The following is a 21,792-nucleotide window of genomic DNA, read 5'->3' as shown; positions in this document are numbered from 1 at the left end:
TAAGAAAAAGTTCACGACCCCCTCCCCAAAAAAAAAAGGACACATACTGCATGTATTTTGTTTTCAGATTCGTTTATTTCACACATTTTAAATGTAACTGTTTCTACACTCTTGTTCAAAACTTGTTCGTTTTATGCTAGCATTGCCAACTTTGGTCAGATTTTGTGTTTGGGCCTTTAAAATAACGGCCTCCTTTGCAATGTTATTATCGGATATTCATTTTACCTTGCCTTCAACCAATCAGTTTTTTTTTTTGTTTTTTGTTGACTAGTACAGTACTAGTAAGTAAAAATAGTTAAAACAGCTAAAAGCAACACCTACGATTTCTGTGTTACTCAGTCTAATCACAAAATGTATATCCCATTCATTCATATTCCATTTTACATTATCATAAATTGTTATCGATTCAATTCTAATCACCTCACCTCATCAAACCACCAGCAGTGTTAGATCTGTCGAACACATTTTGCCACAAGACCTTTAAATCTCTTTTTTGAAAGAGGCTTTTAGATTAACCGTATTATCTCCAGGTTCAGAAACAGGCAGCTTCTTGACCTTGTCATCCATAACAATCCATTATCTTAAACCATCGCAGTAATCCTGGCTTTCGGATGGAAGGGGTTGAAGCAAACTTCAAGCCTAATAGATAGCAAATAAGATTAATCTATGATCTAAGGGGCGATTACACTTGGACCTGCCCTTGAACACTTAGGTGTAACCTTGAGATCTGCATGCGCTCTTAGGCAGCAATTGTATTGAAAGACCTTTAATATCTGTCAGTGGTGGGGGGGGGGCTTTATTAAGCTTTTACTCCCAGGAGAGAAAAAGCCAAAAAGCTTGACCTTTTACAGTTGGATGGTACTGAATATCATAGGTAATGTTTGGGTTTTTTAACAAACATAGGGTGCACATTTACTGGTGCATGCGGCTTTTGACATTGATTACTTACGTACCTACATTCCTCTAGCCCCAGGGGTAAGTGATGGTCTTTTTGTGCACATCTCCACATATGTGTTTTGAGCTACTCCAGTTTCTTCTCTTTGTCCAAAAACAGATCAGATTGGGGCTTTGGTTGATTGAACAATGTAACTCGATAATTCATAATGACAATTGATAATAGGCATTATTGTAAGTGTCAGTGGACATTTATTAGTGTGCTCCTCCTTGACCCTGAGCAGTAGAATATGGATGACTAGGACAGGCATGGGCAAACTACGGTCTATAAATTATATTATTAATTTCTATTTTCATTATATTTCTGCCTTTACCCTGCAATGCCCACATTTCCCCCAATAGATAGTATAGATAAGGCTGAAAGCATTTTTTTTTGGGGGGGGGGTGCGGGGGGGTAGTTTGTCAAGCAATACAGGTGATGGCACTTAGAGCACACGCTGCGTAGCTGACACAGAACTGTTTAGTTGGTTTAGTGTCGACTGACACGACACTTACAGATTGAGGCTTCTCACTTTGATTCTGAAACCGACTACTTGATTAAATGGCCCCGGAGTAAACGTGGGGATAGAAGAGCGGCCTAACAAGGGCTAAAAGCTTTATGCCATTAGGATGGCTTAGGGAATTTAATTTTATTTGTTTGTCACGCTGGGAGTGATAACTTCTAAAAGCTTTCGGATGATAAAAAGAGGTGTGAGGAATGTTTAAGAAAGCCTTAAGAAATTGCTACGTATTTAGGTTACTTATTGTGCACATTACCAGTCACGGAGGTCAAGAAAAATATAACAATTAATAATAAAAAAAAAAAATGCGTGCAGGAAAAGTTTAATATGACGTAGCTAATTTCCTACTGAATGAATTGGTTTGCGTATAGGTGTTAGTGTTAGGAGCTTGGTGATTTATTGTTCTCCGAGGACATTACTCACAGTGCCAAATGGGAGGCCATTAGAGCAGAATATAAACTGCAAATATGAATGTAATGTATATACTGTTATAACTAAAATGCAGTATTAACATTTTTTGAAAAAATACGACATAAATAACATACTACATCTAGGTTTCTTTCAATTCGCCGGAAGACTGAGAGCAGATTAGCAACTGAGAAGAAACGCTGAGTAGAGATGAAATTCTTCAGAGCGTTTCAGTTGAGGTGGCTCTAAATAAACGTTGTCAAAAAAGCGTGGAGAAAAAGTGACAGAAAGACTCTAAGTGCAATTGCATGAGCAATGGCAATTAATGTCAATTGATTTTATGCCATCGTTTCAATTACAAAAAAAAATCCATCCAATCCAACGATCCATCAGGATATTTGGCATGGTTATAAATCGAACTACTACAAAATTACTAATAATAAAAATGTTTAAATATATTTAAAAAATGTTTAATTATAATAATTATTATTATTTAAATAATAATTAAAATTGTATTCAGAAAACTCTGACTATGCCATATTGCGATGAAGACTATAATAATAATACTGTAAAACTGTGAATAACGAGAGTCGCCTCCTACTGGTCAGATGTACAAAACCTGTACATCTTTTGTAACAGGTGATTTGTTCTTAATGAAGTAATGAAGGTGCTGCGTTTGCTTGGTTTGCAGATTATTACTTTTCTTTTACTGCTAATTTGATGGGGGTTTTTTTTCTCTAAAACAATGCCATGATTTTGCCACCTTCATTAGACATGACTTTTTGGACATAATGCACCATTGCACAAGCAAGTGTTTTTAAACATTTCTTGGAACGGGCAGATATAATGGAAGCCATAGACTCATTAGTAAAAACTCGTCCAGGAAAACCTCTAGCCTGTATTTTCCTGTCGAATGCATGTTTTGCTGGTGAACAAGATGGAGGAACTGTGGTTCGGATATACGCTCAGAGGCAGTTTATGGACTGAAACGCAATGCTATTTTGTGCAACCTGTCTGAACAACACAATTACTATCATGATTGCATTGTGCAGGCATTACCTATTTCAAGATTAGCTTTGGACACTGGCTAAAAGGAGGAGAAAGGGTTTGTGCATTTTACATCAAGAAAACCTGGAGTTTTCTACCGTGTCTGTGTTCTTCTAAAGATGTTTTATCTGAGCCCATAAATTAGGCTAAAAATGTAGTAAATGAGTAAAAAAAAATAGTACTTAATTTCTTTTCTGAATTACATCTTTTTACAATGATGTAACACCTAGAACATGGTGTCATGACTCCTAGAATTACTAGTTGTATCAATCTTGTTCTAATGCATCTCATATACTTTATTGTTACTGCTGGAACTGCCTATATATATCTTTTCTAACTATTTAAACTGTTCATATTTATAAACAATTTATATACTTCTTCATGTAACAATTTTGCTTAGATAGATCGATCGATTGACTACAAACTACAGCGTAAACAGATATAGACGGATTACTACCCAAACCGTGATTGTACAGTGTGATTAATTGCGCATATAAACATCCAACATACTGTGCGTAACGAGATAAATGTCCTCAGCTTTTATGCCAGATGTGGCCTGTAACACCTGACCGCCGAGCGTTGCTGTGGAGGCGAAGGTCCCTCCTGAGTCTGTTTGCTGTGCAGGTGTCAGAGACACAACACACACACACACTGGCTGACCATCCCGTGAAGAGAGTGGGAGGCATTGTCCGAGATGAACAAGGTCTTCCCCGTTGAACGGTTATTTAACAGAGTTAGTCAAGTGTGCGCAAATTAACTCTGTAGAGATGTAATTAATCTCCTCTTTAAATCTCTCCGGAGTTAATTTGGGTTGGACTTCAGCCTCGGTAGACCTGTGCATCAATCAATAGTCTGCTGCACATTTTCCAGGTGCTGCTGCTGAATTGACAGGTGGATGCAGTGAAGTGAAGTGTTTTACATAATTGCAAATAAATGATAATTGTCCGGTGTTAATTTAACCCAGTTTGGTGATTTAAAGAAGGAGGAACTCTTGTTAGGTTGAGCCATTAGAGGAAGTAGGCAGGACCCAAATGCAACATGAGGGACACTCTCTTCAGTTGCAGGAAGTGTATTTGCCAAAAGTCCGAAATCACAATGAAAATGGACAACTACTCAGACCCTGACGCGTGTTCATGAAGCAGTAGAATTTATGGCCAGAGAGAATTCAAATTGTCATACCGTGAAAAGTACCGTATTTTCTGGACAACAAGTCGCTTTGGAATATAAGTCGCACCAGCCAATAAACTGCATAATGAAGAAGAAAATAAACATACTGTATAAGTTGCTCCAGAGTATAAGTTATACCAGTGCCCTCTAGTGGCTGTCAGTGTGAAAATAACGAACAAGTACATTTTCAGTGGTACAGGAGTAGCATATACTGGTATACAAGCCTAGAGTGCCCTCTAGCGTCTGTCAGTGTGAAAATAACGTGAAATTATATATTTTAATATATATAATATATATTTATATATATATTTATATATATTTATATATACATATATAAATATATATATAAGAAAAAAGTGCCACTAATAGTCCGGAAAATACCATAATAGTCTTCTTTTTTTTACAGGCTTAGTTTTTGAGATACCCTAAAGTTTAACTTAACTTAACTTGAATATTTTAGTTTCATTTTTATGCAGTTTGTGATTGACGTTCAGAGTGGTTATTGCTGAGTGCAGAGGTTACCAAAGGGGGGGAGAGGGATGCACCATGCCATTGCAGGGGGTGCGCAGATGGAATGAATGAATGAATGAATGAAACGTAACACAGCATATTGTCCAATGCTGTTTAAGTGTTTAGCAAGAGACTTGTGGGGGAAAAAAACAGATTGGTTGAGGTGTAAAATGACTATCTGATAGTAATATTGCACAGGAGGCAGTTAATTTTAATTTTCGCAATGAAACGATCGACTTTTTTTTTTTTTTTTTTTTTGGGGAGGGTGGGGTTTATGAACCAAAGGGAGGGTCAGCAGAGAAAGTTTAGGAACCACTGGCTTAGTGCTACAGTTCATTGCCTTTTATATACACTGAAAAAAAAATTTCAGGTCATTTTTATCTTTTATTTAAAGTACTTGGCCTAATGTGAGGTTCTCTTACACACTTCTAATTCTCAAAATTCTGTATTTGTCTCCGGGAAAACAGGCAGATCGATTGCACATACTCGATGATCATTCCGTATCTGACATTGATTCATCATCAATTTGTTACACAATTAGACTAATTACTGAAATAATTAGGTAACTACTTGATTAGAAATAATGCGTTCCCACTGTAATCATCCGGAAAGAAACAGTCAGGTTAAATAGAAATGTTCCTTTTGTGACCATGTGTATGACATGGTATCATGTTATATGATAACTGACCTGAGATTAATTTATTAATAAGTAATATATATTAATATATTAATTTTAATATGTATATATATATATATATATATATATATATATATATATATATATATATATATATATATATATATATATATATATATATATATATATATATATATATATATATATATATATATATATATATATATATATATATATATATATATATATATATATATATATATATATATATATATATATATATATATATATATATATATATATATATATATATATATATATATATATATATATATATATATATATATATATATATATATATATATATATATATATATATATATATATATATATATATATATATATATATATATATATATATATATATATATATATATATATATATATATATATATATATATATATATATATATATATATATATATATATATATATATATATATATATATATATATATATATATATATATATATATATATATATATATATATATATATATATATATATATATATATATATATATATATATATATATATATATATATATATATATATATATATATATATATATATATATATATATATATATATATATATATATATATATATATATATATATATATATATATATATATATATATATATATATATATATATATATATATATGAGAGCATAACACTTTACAGTGAGATATTTTAGGAGACGCTTCGTAGTAATAGTAGTAGCAGTAAATTAATCAATTGCAAAATACAATTAAAAATTTAAACACAGACTTACAACCAACATATACAGGAACAAAAAAGCTGAAGTAGCAAAACGTTGCTGTCCTCCCCATCAATAAAGCCTGTATTTTAGCAGTCGCAACAGCATTTACTATGTGTTTTCTGTTTGCACTGGGCTATCCTGGACCAGGCTAAGTTGATCATTTTGCACAATATTTTTTTAAACATTGAATGCATATACTTTCAAAAATATTGTGACAGTGCCTTCAAATGTGAGCCGATATATTTTGGTCTAAATAACATGGTCTGAGTTTGTGTTTCCCTGGTTTTTTGTTGTTTGTTTTTTGTTTTTTTGTTAATTAATATTTGGTCACAGTTTCCTTCGAGCTCCACACCTGTTGTTCTCCATACCTTTCCATTGCTGTTCATGAAGACCTATAGGGCTCTCTCTATAACAAAATCTCAAAAACAGTATGAAATACAGTGATCTAGTTTCAATGTACCCAAAAATTACTGTGTTAAGCCGCAGCATCATTAGATTAACACAACCCTGATGTACTCACAGGAATTGAAGAAAGACACACAGGAATATCTTCACAGCTCTCTTTTAATTTGTATCATTCTGCCTGTTACTGTTGCATTGACAAACAAAGACTAAAATAATTGCAATAAATAAATAGTTTTCAGAAGAGTTACTTCAAATTTTAAATTGTTTTCCAAAGCATACCTGATGATCTCTCACTGTACATTAACATGCTATGTAGGGTTACCAACAATGGAGAAAAAGTTTTCTACATATACATGACATTTTTCTACATATACACATGAATTTGATTGTCATTTTGGCCCACCAGCCCCCTAAAAAGACACCTAACCATAACCATTAAGAAAATAGCACGAGTCCATAAAGGTCCATGAAAGTGGTTCTCCTACATGTTCAATGCCTATTTTCTTTCTAACCAATCAGAGCAATCACACAGCACACAGGATTACCCCCCTCCGCCTTCCCCCTGTATCCCTCATGGGCATTGTCATGTTCTATCATATTCAGCACTAAAGCATGACAGAGCATGGCACTGTCCTGCATATGCTCAGACATCTATGCACTGTCAGAGCATAACCGTCCCTTATTAGATAGCCGACAGCTTCGCTCACTCACTAAAGGGCAGTGTCAAATTCTGCAAAAATTTGATTTGCCGATATTGTATAAAATTTCCGATTCCGATATCAACCTATGCCAATATAGACCTAGTAATGTTTATTTATTTATCTGTACAAACCGCAAACAATCATCTGCTTTGTTTATTTATTTATCTGTACAAACCGCAGCATTCTGCAAACAATCATCTGCTTATTAAAATACATTAATTAAATGAGCTGCAATGCCGCCATCTAGCGACTTTCTCTTTAATATACAACCGATTTTCCCCAAAACTATTTTTAGGGTACACATCATTTGGCTAAACCCAGGCATTATCAGGTCTACGTTATCTGAGGAAAAACCGATAAAGATTCTTACGGATACTACATAATTATGCTAATATTGGGCCGATGATGTCGGTTATGAGTAATATAGAAAGGTCTTTTTCATGTAAAAAATTACAGGGAATACAAAAAGGCAGGTGTTACCAGCACTCGGCCACTACTGTGGTGAGCTAACAATCTTCCTCTGTTTAAATTTGTTTTTATTTGACTCCCAAATAATGGCCACCTATGACGGAAAATAAAAATAATCTGTCATAAATATTCAAATATGACGTACACCGGAGGACAAATTGTGGACAAATGTTAAGTACTGTGTTTTCTGGACTATGAGTCGCACCTTTTTCATCCTTTGGCTGTGTTTGTGACTTATATTTAGGTGCTTATATATTAAAATATACAATATCACGTTTGTTATTTTCACACTGACAGCCACTAGAGGGCACTCTAGGCTTGTATACCAGTTTATGCTACTTGTAAGTCGCACTTTTTTTCATCGTATGGCTGTTTTGTTTTTTTTTTCATATGCTGTATTCTATGAAAAAAAAAATATTTCCGATTTCTCCTACTGTCCGGCAAGGTCCACAAGGCACATGGGGCACAGGCATATGAGGTGGATGGGTAGAGTAGAAGGTGACAAAGTAGTAAATTATTTATTGAGGTGTGAAAAAGGCAGTGAAGGGGAACAGATAGTGTTTCTATCAGAACCAAGCCCATCTGACCCAAGCTCTGTGCTCCTGAAGCTCAAACCCCATTACATTAGTGAAATTCTTTTTTGATAGCATTTTAATATTCTGCCTTGATGACTTTTTAGCAATGCTTACTTTCAGAGGTCTTGAGTGCTTTCCCCCTGAGGAAATGAAACATGGCAAAACCCATTATGGTAAAAAAAAATCTAAATTTAGATACCTCAGTTTTGTTAGCAGTATTACATACAATCCCCGCCGCTCACAGGCAATGCTCATAAACACTCATCTCTTTGCCAGCATGTAATGAGTTTGTTTGATGGGTAAGCAATTTGTGGGTCACTAAGCATACGTTACAGATCACTTTAACCCTCGACTGCTTGTGGTACTAAGCACATGTTATTGAAATTTAATATAGGATCATTTCTTCTTTCTTGCATGGGGCATATGCAGGGCCAGGAAGGGGCTTGTGGAGGGGGGTAGGGGGGGATGGGTCTTGTTACCCCAGGAATAACCACAGCTTATAATATTGTCGTATTTAAATGTATGCATATTTTAATCTATATTTAAACGGTGAATGAATATAATGTTATTAATAAAAAGAGGCCATTAATTTTTAGAATAAAAAAAAAAATGGAAGAAGGAAAAAAGCACGCGCATAATCCGATTCAGTCAGTGAGTGCAGAACACACATTGACTACAACCAATTCTTCCAAACCAGAATGAAAATGTTTGTTACTTAGTAAATTAGCAACGTGTCACAATTAAACTTTTTTACATGTTTTTTTTTTGGTGTGTGTGTGTCTGTATGTTGAATAACATACATAGCAATAATTGATTTTCGATCTGTCTGCGCTCCTGTTTTAGGGAAGGTGATTTAAGGAGTAAGTGTCAAACTCAGGCCTGCGGTGTAATTATATATATTATATATATATTTGTTCTAGGATACCATGGGTGAGAATACTCAGATGTACACAATGTACATGTAAAGTTAAAAAGAACAAGAATTTCTCAATAAATTTTAATTTTTTATTATACAGATGTCGCTGCGAGAACGTTATGTTCTAGTTATTTTTCCTAAAAACAAAGCATTTGCTTTGTTCCCTTCTCTGTTTGACAACCTGTATTTCCCGGTGACGGATAATGCTATGATAGCATTGTGTGCTATCAGCAGTGTGTGGATAATGCTATGATAGCATTATCTGTCACCGGGAAATAACATGATAGCATTGCTATCATTGCTACACCTGAGAGATAATTTATCAGTTTCTTTGTTTATTTAATTGATTTGTTGTAATTGTCCTTGTCTTCGTGCAATGTAAACATGGAATACAAAAGGATTCTGCATGATCGGTGTTAGCCACTTTTTTTCTTTAAACAGTCCTTCAGGAGGATTTTGTCATGTTTTGTGATACTCTGAGTACAGAACTTCAGGGCGTTCTATGCCACCCAGAGGGCCTGAAAATAAGCTTTGGTTGTGTAGTCACAATCTGTTCCTATAGGATCAGGGTTCTTGGACTAGAACTGCAGTCAGGCCAGAGTGTGTCTCTCTATTGGCGTCAAGTCTGGCTCTGTGAATTATTGTTCTATAAACAACCAGCGCTTAGGTACAGTAGATTTAACGATAAAATTGGCTCAAAAGTGTAAACCCAAAAACCCCAAAATATCCAGCCTGAAAATATTGGTACGCCTCAAGAGACTGCCAGATTTTGTTAAATCTGCCAGCCCTGTTGGGTAAAACTTTCTCTGCTGAACTGAGGCCTAAAGGTACAGTGTGCCTGGCCAAGCGAAGGAGGCCATATCTTTCCACCTCCCTGTCTAAAACAGCACCCCCTGTGGCACCCAGTGTTGCCTGTTCCAGAAAAATATTTTCTTTATTTGATAGTTGACCTAAGGGTAAGTCTATACAACTTAATAAAAATCCAGGGTTGACAGCGTGTGAAAAAAGTAGCGGCTTATAGTCCAAAAATACAGTACTCTTTATGCAAAACAAATTCTGGAACACTATGATTTCTTTTTATAAAATTAAATATTTCCAAGAAAACATTTTTTAAGTTCACTTTAAGATGTCAGGAGATGTACTTCCACTAAGTAACTTAGTTACTTTAAATTTCAAGTAATTGGCAAAGTAACTAAATTACGGTTTAAAGGACTAATCATCTGAGGGAAACTTCAAGTTTAAGGGAAAAAAAAAAATTTTCCTGGTTTTATTTATTGCTTTTGCTTTTTGTTTGTTTTTTGTCAAATATCTTTCTTTTTTTTTTAGTTTATGTATCAAACGTGACAAATGTTTTGTAACTTTATCGTTTGCAGCCAAAGAAATGATAAACTATAGGACCCAGTGAGTTGTGATGAATTGCTACATAATTCAGTGGGCAAAACTGTTTTTCTGCAAAAATGTTGAAGAAAATAAATGATGGTGACCAGTATACAGTACAAAAAAGAACTTATAATCATTTGTATTTATGCAAAGATAGTGCAAACGGGTGTATATTATTATATGTGTTAAGTTACCTTGTTTAAAAATCACGTTGTTGTGTTTTAAAACTGTTTAAAAAGTAGTGGCTGATAGGTAAAGTGCTAATGGAATTTTTCCGGTAATACAGCTGGCTGGCATGGCTCAATCACAGTATATATCATTAGACTTGACTGGGGGAGGAAGTAGAGTGTATTATACTATTGGAGTGCAACCAAGATTTATGATAATGTCTCTGTGCATATGGCTTTTCTACATATCTACATTAAACTTAATAGACTGTAACATTGATTCTTAACCTCAGCTCCCATGCATGATTACCTTTTCTGATTTCTTTGCAAAACGACATATAAACACGGGACAGGGATTTTATCAGTGTGTCAGTGAATTTGTTTCCAGTGGTAGCCCATGCCCTCATAATCGCTTTGTTACTTTAGGGACTCCATTAAGAACGCTCACCTAAGAAACTACACTCATCCTGTCACTGGATAAAATTACCAGAAAACCAAGCATGACGATTTCTTAATGAACGTACAGTTTCCCCAGGAGGTCTACAGACGGCACAGTATAATTGCATTATACATGTTTGCAACTTTGCACAAACATGTCAGGGTAGTTAGTTGCAATGTGTCAATATGTATCATGCTTAGATACAAGTAAACATTACATTTAACTTACATTTAAGAAGAATAATCAACCCGATCTGAATCAACCCAATCTTGTGTGTCTTTGGCCTTGAGTCAAATCAAAATGCCACAAAAGCAAGCTATAAGGTGGCAATATTAATTGCTAAAAGGTGAACTCATTAAAAAATGTGTTATCACATCGGTTGAGAATATCTGTATCAAGAAGAAGCAAGAGTTTGACAATGTTTGTCTGGCTCGTAACACTGGAATGTGAAGAATTTAGATTCTTCTTAGACATTTAGATAGATGGATGGATGGATGGATAGATGGATGGATGGATGGATAGATAGATAGATAGATAGATAAATAGATAGATAGATGGATGGATGGATAGATAGATAGATAGATGGATGGATGGATGGATGGATGGATGGATGGATGGATAGATGGATGGATGGATGGATAGATAGATAGATAGATAGATAAATAGATAGATAGATGGATGGATGGATAGATAGATAGATAGATGGATAGATAGATAGATAAAATCCATTATATAGTTAATTTGCAATTAGGTTTAATGGTTTAAAGAAAGTCAGTGAAAATGGTTTGCCCTCATCATTTTCACTTCATCAAATCTGGATCTAGCTTAAAAAATGTTTGGACACTCCTGCCTGTATAGTATTTAAAAAGAACTGAACTGTGTCTATCTATCTATCTATCTATCTGTCTATCTGTCTATCTATCTATCTATCTGTCTATCTGTCTATCTGTCTATCTGTCTATCTGTCTATCTGTCTATCTGTCTATCTGTCTATCTATCTATCTATCTGTCTTCTCTACTGTCTTTTCCAAAACATCAAATTGTGTCCATATGTATTCATAGTAAATACAAGAACCCATACACTACAAAAAGCCTACACAAAAAAGCAAAATTCAGTCGAGTGAAAAGTGAAGTGGCAAAGATTTTCAATTGGGACCTAGAGAGTTGAAGCACAAAGGCATTATAAAAGGATAAAACACGCCACTCCTCCATCTCCATCCCTCTCTTTGGGGAACACCTCAGGATGATCAATGGACTTAGTCAGAGGGACACTCAAGCAGAAAATTGTTCTATTTTGGCTCCTTTGTAGAATTTTTAAAACACATAGAGTAAAGCTCTCGTAAACAGAGGTGGAAAATGGTGGCATGAGTATGGTCTCTGAAAAGAAAAGAAAAAATGAGGAGAGGTCGTTGGCTTGGGCACCCAATGTTAATGGACACACAGGCAGGTATAAAATTGAAGGCAGTCAGCTGAAGAAACACTGTCATTGCATGGCTATTTAAAAAAAAAAAAAAAAAACGGAACTATAGAACATAAAGCAACAGAGAGACAGAGGAATAAAAAAGGAAGCAGTTACAGGACTTAGAAGGGGCGAAAATATATTAAAGGCTATTTATATTAAAATTAAAAAAAATTAAAATAAATGAATTAAAATATAACTAGACAATCAATACCTTACTCCATTCTATGTATATATATATATATATACAATATATATACTGTGTGTATATATATATACGTAAACCAAAACATTGTATAAACAAATATATTTCCAAACAAGTATTTACGAAGAATTGTAACCATTTTTTATCACCCTTATATTATCATTACGTTACCCCCCCCCACAATCCCCCACAACAGTGAGCTTAGATTGTTAACCACATAAAATGGTTAAAGATTGTAATCTGTTCTTATTCTCTTAAAACATATTTGTTACATTTTCTATTACACAACATTCCTTTCTAATACTTAGGTTACAAATATAACCATGACATATGCAATCTCCGCCCGTACAGAAAGCGCCCAAGACAAAAGAGGTAAGATTAGCTGGGGTTTATTGAGATCTGGATGAGGGCTCTCAGTTGAGTGCAAATAAAGAGATAGCTGCTACAGCTATCTTAGTTCAGATCTCCACCTGGGCATGTGAAGGTAGAGCAGCACTATTCCGAAACATCAGTGCAATAAATGCTTCACTTTCTCACTAATTATTGTCTCCGAATTACTGTCGGCAACACTTTACCTCCACCCAGACATCGCAATTGCAGGGGGGCAGATGGAATGCATGAATGAAACCTAAAGCAGCATATTATCTAACATTGTAAATGTTTAGCAATTGGTTGAAGGCGGTGTTAAATTAATATCTGATAATAATATTAAAAAATAGTCTGTCATTTTTAAATTTCTAATATTAAAAAATAGTCTGTCATTTTTTTGTCATTTTCGCTTGTTTTTGCTGTTTTCGCCTGCTTGATCTGCAGGGTACCCCCTTCCCCTCCCCACACACAAAATCTCACTCCTGCCAACTGACCAAAGTTGGCAATGCTAGCATAAAATGGACAAGGTTTTTTTTATAGAACTAGCATGTAAACACAAAGCAGATCGTGAAGCATCGTTGTGTGTGTCCCCTATTTTATGGGGGAAAGAAGAACTTTCTAGTGCATGTTTTGAATATTCTTTTCAACAAGGGCACCACACAAAGTGCTTTTGTCATTGGTGAGGACCCCTGGTAGGTTGAAAGTCAGTGTCACGGCACTGGTCATGAAAAGTAGTCGGGTAAAGAATGTGAGCAGTCCTTCAACAGCAATCATGTCTGGAATGAAAAAAAATGGTCGCAAGATCTTGCAGGGACAAGCAGTAGGGAAATCCTGACTGCAATAACCAGGTCCCACCTAAGATGGCTGTGCATAGGAAGCATAGTCCATCACTTGGTCATCCAACAATACAGACCTGAACATCATATCCGCTGGCGATCTGGGCGTCCTGCCAAACACGATTGAAAGGGAGCGAACCCAGTGGATGCATGAACTTTGTAGCGTTGTAGGTGAGGGTGAGAGATTTAAGCAGCTGGGGCCATCTGTGTTTAGCCTTGAGTGGTAGAGCTCTGATCATATTCCCAAGGGTGCAATTAAATCTTCCAACTCCGCTTCATTGCCCATGGGTTAATGTGGAGATGTGTGCAATTTCTTGACACGAGCAACATGGAACATTTCAGTGATCTATCTGCTCTCAACACTCTCACCTTGGTCTGAGCGCACCCGCTCTGGGACTCCATAGACACAGAAGAAGTTGTTCCCGAGTTGGTATGCAACAGCTTGGGTGGACTGATAGGGACAGAGGTAAGACTAGCCCAGTTTACCAAAGTGGTTTTCTCACCACAAGCGCATCAACAGACCTGTTGGAGGAGTTCTCTGCAGAACAAAAACCAATGCATGCCAACTCGAGGGGTTGAGAGGGTTCTATACTCCCTAATTGCACCCTGGTCTTAGGTTCACGTGTCTTGCTGAAGACACATCTATGAGAATGCCGAACATACTGCAGAACATCTTTGTTCTTTTCACACCAGTAAAGGTGCTGCCTAGTCTGTTGATGACCCATGATGACCTGCCTCACCATGAATTTTTCTCTTCTTTACAGCTTTTCTTTGAGGTCCATTGTACCCCAGTGTCTAAGAACCCTCAATGCTCCAACAGGCTCTTTTGTCTTTTCCCGACTTTGCGGATGTCCTCTGGTCCTCTGTTCAAATCCTGCACCTCCTCTCTGCTCCCCCGTCATATCTGCTATCAATTCCTCACTTACCACTGGAATCGTCCCTACACTCTTTGAAGTTGCTGCTGTTACCCCAACAGTAAAAAAAACGGGTTTAGATCCTAACGACAACAACAACCTCCACCCCATTTCAAATCTCCCCTTCTCCTTTGGCGACAGTGACATGAAAAGAAAGAATTCTTTTCATGTCATTGTCGCCAAAAATGAGGTCATCAGATTGGCCAACCATCAACACGGGGACTGAAAAGTTACCGACTAGAACTAAAACAATGTGGGAAAAATTTGAAGTTTGAAGAGATATAATATTGGTTTATTGAAACAAATGTCGAGCAAGGTTTGCTGCTCGACTGCACCCTGAATCAACACCTAAGTGTGGAAAAGGGTTCCAAGCTGCAGAGCTGGTCATTCAACAAAACTGAGAGTAAACTTGATTCATGGTCCATATATGCTGTACATCTTTTGGGGACAACTCATTTGGTTTGCAGTCAGAACCCTTCTTACATGGGCCTTTTGGTTCGGTTACCTACAAGGTAGGGCTGCAATGTTTGATTTCCCGCAGCATAGCAGCAAAAACAGAGGTGTTTTTCCTATAGTGAGACATTGTGTTGTGGGTATCGCCACCAAAAATGATGAATGGGACTCGCACGGCTACCAGTTCATTTACTATGCAGGTCTGTGCGGTCTCTCATTTCAGAGATCACATGCAGTGGTTGACTTCCATTAGGCACAGTACTGCTACTGGAAGTCATTTTGATGGGCAGGAGAGGTCTCTGTGAATTGAACATTGCTGTGCAGAGTTCCTACAGATCTGTTTGGTTCCAAGTTGGCAGCAGCGCACCAAATGTCATTGGATCCTGGCCATTGGTGGAGCAAATGCAGTCGTTAGCCTGGCAGCATCCCAAGCCGTCTTTGGCCAAATGATAGATTTGTAGCAATACCAGCAGGGGGAAATGGGGTCACAGCACCATGCGTAGCAGCTTGTCCTTTGAATATAGGACACTACATTCAGAAAAGACCAAATTCATCATAGCCCACCACTGAGGATAACCCTGCACACACAGGGTCCAGAATGGCAAATATACACGACATGCTCTCTTCAAATAAAGTTAGCAAGGATGTGGTGCATTGAAGATGCGTTGGTAAACTCAAACACACTTCCACCGATAAACAATGATAATGCAGAATATAAGCTCCAACCTTTCTCACAACTGTCTCATTCCCTTTGTTAGAGGTGTGCCCCAGGGCTCTGTCCTTTGATCCCTCCTTTTTATCACGAATATTTTCCACAAAGTATACATAATATCCATTTCTGTAAATTCCACAAAGTATACATAATATCCATTTATGTTAAAAAAATCAAGTCATTTGTTATGTCAAGTAGAATCTAAATATTATTCCAGCTTGTATAGTAGCGTGTAGCCCTTAACTCCCTCAACTACCGAGGGATTCATTATTCCAGCTTGTATAGTAGCGTGTAACCCTTAACTCCCTTAAGTACCAAGGGATTCATAAAGTTATATGTCTGTCTGTCTGTCTATCTATCTATCTATCTGTGTATCTATCTATCTATCTATCTATCTATCTATCTATCTATCTATCTATCTATCTATCTCAGTGGTTCTCAAACTGTAGTAGTACAAAATTCAATTCAAAATTCTATAGTGGAAAATTCATATTTTCACATTTACATTTTCAATTGAATAAATCTGAAACATACCATGCACAATTAATACAACATTTAAACATCTTTATAAACATTTCTAAACATCTCTCCTGTGTGGTGGAAGCTAACAGGGAAGGCCTACGCTGCTATATTCTAATGTTGGTCATCATGGTGGTACTCAGAGAACTCAATGTTTTCTCAGGTGGTACATACAGAGTATAAAATGTTTGAGAACCACTCGTCTATCTCATTGTTTCCCAAAGACTAAGTCGCGACCCTTAGGTGGGACACGAGGTTTTTTTGGGGGGTCGTCTTGCATCATGTTTCTGAGGAGTTTACGAATAATGTCTTATCTACTTTGGTCGCAAAGGTTTGTGACTTTTAAAATGTGGGTCCCCAGAAAAAAAGTTTGGAAAACACTATGTCTGTGTAGTAGTACTAGTAACTAGTTTCTGCTTGTTCTAAGGCAAGGGATCATTAGTAACTGTTTCCTAGTCTTATCCTATCCTTTTTTCTTGATGTCTTAAGTTGGTGTGGATTGCTCCTCCGTAAGACCTCTTGCTTTCTCTTTTGCTGACATTATGCTCCTTCCATTGGTTCTGCTGGATGCCTGTTTGGTTTTTGTTGAGACTTAAGTCTTTTACCTCCTTTTGTGGTTTAGTTGTGTAACTGTTTGACTCAGTGGCTAATTTTTTTTATATATATATATATCTTGCAAAATGTCAATCTCAGTCAGAGTCTACCTTCACGTTTCTTGACAGTGTATCCAACATAATATATACAATAATACACATTTATGAAATGTGCATTTACACGTTATCATTGTGTTAAGTGTTTGTGTAAATTTAACTTTTTACTGGTGCATTTACACGTTATCATTGTGTTAATTGTTTGTGTAAATTTAACTTTTTACAGTTTTCTTTGGGTGGGGTTTGTTTGTTTGTTTTTCTTGTTTGTTTTTGTCGGTTGCTTTCAGTATAATGATCTTTTTCTACTTGTTTTTTTTAATACAGGAAAAATCAATGTGAACACATCTTACCAATTTATATCTATTTTATTCTATTTATTTTTTAGTGCACATTGTTTGTTTGTTTGTTTATTTTTCAGTTGTGACATTATTTGCTTGTCCTAAACATCTACAATACCAATATAGGTAGATAGATAGATAGATAGATAGATAGATAGATAGATAGCACTTTATATATAATACACACACATATAATACACACATTTTTAGTACAGGCATACTACAGTATTATGAAGTTCTCTGTATTTTAGTTTGGTGCAGTATTGTGCAGTATAGCATGGTAGTCTACACGCTCAATAAATACTACAATCTTTTGGAAAAGAATAGCACTAAAACATATATTTTTCAAAAAGGCTCGAGGTTTATAGACGGAGAAAGTCGCATGTCGTCACTGCCCTCTACAGACTAAAAACCGCAATCACATGCATATTCTTAGCCGCGCTTCCTCACAATCACAACTTGTTTACACCACCATTCCAAGCAGCGTTCAACGATCACTCGTGTAATAACCTAGATTAGAAATAAAGATTATTTGATGGGGTTTGCCATATCAATACATTTGTGTTTTTAACTCTATATAGTCTCCCATTGACACCAGAGAATTATTATGGGGTTGGGGGTAAATATTTATTCACATTTTACTTTTTAATTCAGTATGAAACCCAACATGTTGCACTGAACATAATGCTGACGTACTCATTGGAATTGAAGAAGGACACATGTAGTTGCCTATGCAAAGTGGTTAGGAGTCCCAGGATAACAGACTACATGAAATGCATCTTACTAAGGGTTCATTTTATATTGCTTATAACTGCTACACTACTGAACCACTTTTATTTTACAATGCAAGCATATTTAACTCTGTGTATTTATAATGAAAAAAGAGCCCCCATAAACAATAAAAAAACATAACCGAAGAGAACATCTATGCATTTACAAAAGTAGTAGCACAGCATATACAATAGTTACACAGTTGTTGCACAATAATAGTACAGCTTCTGTGTCCCTCCCCTCATCTATTCTTACCACTTCCAATGCTGGTGTCAATGTTTCATTGTTATATATCTATATACATTTGTGTATGAACACATACACACATAGTCTTGTTTTTATGGATGGATGGATAGATAGATAGATAGGTAGATGGGTAGGTAGGTAGATAGATAGATAGATGGGTAGGTAGGTAAATAGGTAGGTAGATAGATAGGTATAGGTAGGTAGATAGATAGTTAGGTAGGTAGATAGATAGGTAGGTAGATAGATAGGTAGGTAGATAGATAGGTAGGTAGATAGATAGGTAGGTAGATAGATAGGTAGGTAGATAGATAGTTAGGTAGGTAGGTAGATAGGTAGGTAGATACATAGGTAGGTAGGTAGATAGATAGGTAGGATAGTATGTAGATAGATAGATAGGTAGGTAGGTAGATAGATAGATAGATAGATAGATAGATCTAACTAACTTTATTAATCCCTTGGGAGTTAAGGGAATTAAGGATTACATGCTACTTTACAAGCAGAAATAATATTTAGATTCTACTTGACATAACAAATGACTTTATTTTTAGGATATTATTGTATATTATATATGCTATATAATATATATGAGAATAAGGTTAGTGAGGAGGAGGAGGAGGACAGAGCCCTGGGGACCATGAGACAGTTGTGAAGGTGGGAGTTTTTGTTCTTGTTAAAGGCTCCAGCATCAGTACAGCACCAAAACAACAGGGATAACTATATAGTCAATACAATGAAATCAGGAAACGCAGCACACCATCAATGAACAGTGGATGTTAGTACATTAGTAGGTTAGTAGTCGTAGATTAGTATCGGTAGTAGTGGTAGGTTAGTAGATAACTATTGTTGTTGTGTGTGGTGTTGCTATTGCAATCACTATTATTGAATGAAATAAGAATTCTATATACTATACCAAGTATACCACATGATCTCTATGTTATCTATTTGTATATATAAGCAAAATACATTTACATATAAAAAGTTATGTGAACAAGTATATATATATATATATAGTTTAAAATATATAAACAGTTTAAATAGGTAAATGAACAGTTTGTCAGGTCTGTCTAGTTCCTGTTCCTGCTGTGTGGGGTAATCCGTGTCATCACACTCACCTGTGTCATTAGTCCCACTCGTGTCACCTCGTGCACTTGGTATATATTCCTCTCTCCCTCACTCTGTCCTTGGGGAGGTGTGTGTGTGTTGTTTGTACAAGGCTGTTTGTGAGAATCAGTCCATGATGTTTGGAGAAGAGCTTGTGCCTGTGTTCGGTGCTTTATCCTTGTGAGTTTTTGTGGTTGCCCTTTGAATAAACCTGCTACACCTGAGAAGAGTCTCTCTGGTACTGCATTTGCAGTTTCAGTTTTCAGATATACCGGTGTAGTAATAGTTCACAACAGTGGTATAATAAGAGAACACACAAACATGGAGACACAACATTAGCAAAACAAACTGGGGCTGTAAAAGAAAAAAAACATTTTTTAATCAAAATAATCACAGGCACCTGTGGAATAATCACGTCTTGTTTGCTGTGTGAATCCCTCTTACTATGTTGCTTCTTTCCGTGTGAGCCTGAATGAAAAACAGGCCACCCTCCAGCAAAGGTAATGTCTGTCTTTTGCCATCTAGTGTCAACAACTGAAAAGGCAATTAAGGAACAGCAATGCAGTAAAAAAAAAAGACTAAACGTACCAATGTTTGACAGGCTGGATTAAAGACGGTTATAAATTGTAATTTTAAAACCTTGACCTTAACCCATTATAGTTATCGCTAAGTGACCCATTTTGGTCATTATTTCTATGAAGAAAAGGGAAAAAAAAGTGTCAATGGGACCAAATATTTCTTTGAACTAGTTGTTGATACATTAAAAAGAAGATAAATCATGCAGCCTCAGGCCAAATAATTTACAACCCCTGAACCAGAGGTCGGCAACCCGCAGCTTACACTCCTCAACCCTGCATTGGCTCTCTCTATAAAAAATACTTTATAAATAAATTGTAGATCTGGATTGAGAATTTACAGTACAAATTACAGACTTCTCATCTTCATTGTGTTAACAGTTGTTCTATTTTATTCATATCGTAAATATATGTTTAAAATGACCTAGTTTCTGTCCCTTTAGTTTAGACGTAGGCGTTATCTTTACTGCCATTGAGCCAGAACATATTTATATCTAAACAAAGCAGGAAACGTTTTTTTTATTTTTTATTATATATTTATATTTATATATACCTCTCTCCCTCACTCTGTCTTTGTGGGATCATTGTTTGCGGTTTGTGGTCGCAGTCCATTTTGGAGTTTGTGGAGAAGACCATGCCCCGTAGTTGATTGAACTGTTTACTCATATACAGTTTACAGTTTTACAGTTACAGTTTTGATTAAAGAGGATGAGCTAAAAACCAATTAGCTATTAGCGCCAAAATCCAGTTGATTGGCTCAACGTGATTTAAAATGGTGTTGTCAGTACTACAAGGAATTATTGGAACTGTTAATTAGTGTGTAAAGTATACAGTGCTACTTGTATTTGCAAAGTGGAACACAAAAGAGACATAGGGAAGGGAAAAATATATATGGTAAAATTATACATTAAACGTAATTTAAAAGTAAGTTAACTCTAATTATATATAAGATGAATGAATGGTGTTTTTGGGCTACATCCTCAGTAGAACAATTCTAACATAGAGGAGAATCTCCTCTATGTTAAAAAGCCACTAATTTTTTTATTGAAAATGTTTTGATTGCACAAGTGACTCTATTCCTAAACCAAGAAAAGTCGAATTTAAATTTTTTTTTTTTTTAATTTTTAAAATAATGCAGCTGTTGAGCACCTGATACATTTTTGTCTGTGTGGTGTTCAGCAGAGCTGCCACTAGAAGGCAGTGTGGCCCTAAACATAATCAATCGTCCTGTTCACCCAAAGCAACTGAACTGCTTTGGATTAAAAATGTCCTGGAGGACTAAAAAGAAACCTTCAACTTTTTTTTCCCCCATTCACTTTGTCCAGCTCTTCAGAGTAATTTAGGAGTCATTTAAAGGTCTTATAAAAAATAACTCAAAAGTTGTCCCCAATTTGGTTTGTGTCATCAGGCTCTCGGTAGTTGAACAGTTCTTTTGCCAAATGCAATTTGAAGTCCAAAAGTTTTTTTGTTTTTTTTTGGTTTTTTTTGCTGTTCTGTTAAGCCCTTTGATTTCAGACCTAAAATTTGTCATGGCAACATCTAAG

This window comes from Cynoglossus semilaevis, chromosome 6 (assembly GCF_000523025.1).
Source record: "Cynoglossus semilaevis isolate Cse_v1.0 chromosome 6, Cse_v1.0, whole genome shotgun sequence".
NCBI lineage: Eukaryota > Metazoa > Chordata > Actinopteri > Pleuronectiformes > Cynoglossidae > Cynoglossus > Cynoglossus semilaevis.
This window is presented reverse-complemented; position numbering follows the sequence as displayed.